Source organism: Nicotiana tabacum, chromosome 4 (assembly GCF_000715075.1).
Source record: "Nicotiana tabacum cultivar K326 chromosome 4, ASM71507v2, whole genome shotgun sequence".
Lineage (NCBI taxonomy): Eukaryota > Viridiplantae > Streptophyta > Magnoliopsida > Solanales > Solanaceae > Nicotiana > Nicotiana tabacum.
Genome location: NC_134083.1, coordinates 3,096,821 through 3,100,851, shown reverse-complemented (window position 1 = coordinate 3,100,851; position 4,031 = coordinate 3,096,821). Strand labels below are relative to the sequence as shown.

General features: G+C 35.1%; 1 long non-coding RNA gene across 1 annotated transcript; it reads left to right on the top strand.

Moving 5' to 3' along the window:
* The first annotated feature begins 358 nt into the window (after positions 1-358).
* Positions 359-2,578, top strand: LOC107802924 (uncharacterized). Its single transcript, XR_001651921.2, has 2 exons — positions 359-801; positions 2,202-2,578. It is a non-coding gene; the product is annotated as an uncharacterized LOC107802924 (long non-coding RNA).
* The last annotated feature ends 1,453 nt before the right edge of the window (positions 2,579-4,031 follow it).

The following is a 4,031-nucleotide window of genomic DNA, read 5'->3' as shown; positions in this document are numbered from 1 at the left end:
ATTTAATTTCTTTTGGAATCCTAAATATAAGATTCTCTACATAATTCAGTTATGAAAATTTTAATAATCAAAATTATAGTTGATTTCAATATCCCAGATATTAGAAAAATAATTAAATGACAATTCTTACATATTAGGAAAATATTTAAATTACTATTTAATTCAGTATTACCACTATTTTTAAAGGGTAAAAAAGACGAACCATATTCCGCTAAAGAACTTCGTGCTTTTAATATAGTATAAGTATAGATAGATAGATATAAATACTTAATGGAAAAATGATCAAAATTGCTCAAAAGTTTATTTAAAGGACTAATATGAACATACATCAAACACAAAGGACCGTCATATAGTTTGGTAAAAGTGGGAGCTCATTCTTTTTTTCTACTCCTATAAATAGAGGCATTACTACTGCACTGGGTGTGCAAAACCCTAATCAGTGGCGGCTCTGCCCGTAAAACCCTAGTCAGCCGCATGTACATCTATGAGCTGTATTACAGCTCTGGCGGAGCCTCCTTACCTTTTTCGACAATGGCAGGCGTTACGAGTAAGGAGCGAAAACTCCTTTATCTCTTTCTCAATTGAACCTACATTTGAAGATCTTCCTCTATGCGGATTCAATATTTAGAGGATTCATCACTGTCTAAATACTAACTGATGAATCCTCTAATACTAAATCCAACTTAGTTGTTTAGCGCGGGGTATAGAGGAGCTTCGAGTCTCTGTATAATGTGTTTGGTTTACAACGAAGCTCACGGAATCGGACGGATACGGCGCCGTCATATGTCTCCAACAGAACTGGTAAACTATTATATCCTTATTGTGATTTTGTTCATTCTTATGTATGCATAACATGGCTTGTGTTAGCATTGATTGTTCTATTCCTCTTCACCATTACTATGGGTGTAAAGAAGTCTCTAATCAATGCTTATATGAAAGTTTGGAGAATGGTTGGCCCCTCGAATTTGTTTATGCCGTTGGGGTTTTCAAAATTTCTCCTACAAACCATCCATTACGAGGCAGCTTTACGAGGCCATTGTAATCAAGCTCCAATTGCCACAATTCCTTTTATTTTAGCGAGCTTACGTAAATGCCCTAGAGTTAGCAATCTACTTACTCCATTGCATTTCATTTGTGAGTGCTGTACCTCGGCAGTGCTAATATGAAATGGTATGACTCTAGCATTGCTTATTTCTTTCCATCCTATACATATGGATGGAAGAGGATACTCATCGATGCTTACATTAAATTTGAAGCTTGTCAGGCTCCTTTGAAAACTTTTTATGATAGAGGAGTTTGGAAAATACTCCTACATATATATCATTATGTCAGGAACTGTGAGCATTTTTTTATATACCTGAGTATTTGTAGTAGACAATCGAGCTGAAGCTGTTCGGTTGATGAGAAATTAAACTGAAATGTGACTGTATTTTGGGGAAATCTTATAAGGGATACTTGGATCTTGAAAATTAGAAGAGCATATTTTTGTGAGTGAAGGACTTAGTTAAAGACTAGTATATGGTTGTGTCTGACAATGAAATATATGTTTTTCTTTTTGGCTCTAATTGACTTCCTTTTAGGCTATAGTAGTAGATAACATTCTTTTTTTCTTCTATTGACTTGCCAACTTTAATCCGCTAGTTTATAAGATGATCATGAACTGTAATGTTGCTAAACCAAAATGTACAAATGTTTTCTCTAAACTGAAATCTTTTATATTCTTTTCTGAATACCACTTTTAATAAAAAACAATGATGGATCCGCTTTCTTATTATGCATAAGTTGTATTGTGGCCGATGCTTGTTGGTAGTGATAGGTCAGCATTGATTGTTCTTTTGCTCTTCCCATCTCTATGGTTGTATAGAGGCCTCTAATCAACGCATATATGGAAGTTCTGAGAATGGTTGGCCCCTTGAATTGTTTTACGGCTTGGGGTTTTCAAAATTTCTCCTACAAAGTATCCACAATGACCCTGTGACTTGCATCAATTCCCTATTATCATTTGATTCACTGCCACAGAAATAGAAATATTTTATTTTGAAGGAAAAATGTATTGGTCATTCTTTTGAGCTGTTTGGTTGTAACATGCAGTAGTTGCTCAACTTAGTTCACTCTAATGAGCTAGTTATAATCTGTTGCTTTCTATATTTGCTTGTTTGTTGTTTGATCTGGCTGTTATTGAGTTTCTATCTCTGTCTCAGCTTGACTCTGTATTATGATTCACTATCCGAAGGCAGGCGCTGAGTAGATTGCATTAGAAGCAAGAAATGTCTATGATTTATGGATAGTAGAATAGAAGATTCTTTATGGCACCAACTCACGCTGGGAAGTGTAGTGTGTTCCACAAGACCTCCATTGCGTAGTACATTACATCTATACTTTCTGTATAAGGTTATTCTGTAATTATGTTTTTACATTTATTAGAGTGAACAGTGCAAATAGGAAACATGGATTCAGAACGTTTTCCTATTCTCCTGGTGATATTAGTGGTGCTGAAATTAAGTACTCCCTCCGTTTCAATTTATATGAACCTATTTGACTGGTCATGTAATTTAAGAAAAGAGAGAATAATTTTGAACCAGTGGTGTGAAATGAGTTGCATATATATTGTGTGGCTATAAGTTATTGTATAAAGCTAAATTGTTTCCAAATAGGTAAATTGGTCATTTTTTAACACGGACTAAAAAGTTAATAGGTTCATATAAATTTAAAGTGAGGTAGTATTTTATCTTGTGTTGAATTTAGGGGTGGCAAGTGGGTCGGGTCCTAAGCTGGCCAAGTGGGCTAGTCTCATGGGCACGGTCCCAGCCCTTAAATAAACAGGCTTAGCGGTCCCGGTCTAAATGGTTAATTTGTAGGAACTTGCCCGGCACTTGGCCCATGTACTCATGGTCAGTGGGCCCGAATTGTGATCTAATTTTTTAATTCAAATTTAAAGACAAAAATATTGTAAAAAGATATTTAAAGCAATGCGGGCTCACTTAGCATGTGGGCCTGATCCATTTAGCCCGGGGCCTTGAGTTTGTGGGCCCAGTTCTGACCTATTCCTACAAAAAGACCGTTTAGATCTGGAGCGCTAAGCCCGTTTATTTAAGTATCGGGACCGCGGCTCACGAGACCGGCCCACTTGACATCCCTATTCATATGCAACAAACGAACTTTCATACATGTAATATTCATTACATCTTTTAAAATATTTTCTAAAATATTTGTGTTATTAGTATCATTATCAATTGAAACCGACATTATTTTATCACTATTGCAAAAATATCTGTAACTGTGCTAGCAATAAACTGCCATGTGTAACGTGAAGCAATTATTCTATAAACAATTATGTGTTTTTGCATTATCCAATCTACATCAATTCAATGACATGTAACAAACAGTAAGGTAATCACAATTACTTCCATCAATATCAGTTGTAATAGCAATATGACAATTTATATGAATATTAATAACGCAAATATTGTTCATATTCATACTTATATTTATAAATATCGCTATTTACGGTTGTGCGAGGAAAATCTTTATAAGTATAATTAAAAAAATATATAATATAATGTGCAAACGCACGGTTAGAAGAAAAATTATAGGGTAAGCACATAATAGTTACCATTTTTGCCAATTTTTCCCGATCTTTTTTTGGATCATAATATAAAATACCATCGGTAACAGCGTTAATTCCTGGTTGAAAGTGATTTGAACCGGTACTAGGGACAGCATGACTAAGACTAGGTACACTTTTCCCATCGGTCAAAGCTTTCAGACGTTGATATCTGACGTTATCATTAGAGTATTTTTTTATGTGTCTAGCCAAAGATCCCGTCCCGCCTCGCGATCCAAAATATTTTAAAACTAACTCCATACCACAATTTTTATACTTAGCCTTATTTGTGGAACTAGTTAAATAAAACATGGCCAAACATGAGATGTTTCCTGTCGTTTGGTAGGTTGTCTAAAAAAAGTAGGGGCAGTAACGGGAGTATTAGATGGGTCATCATTTGGATTAGCAACGTTATCACTAGTTGGGT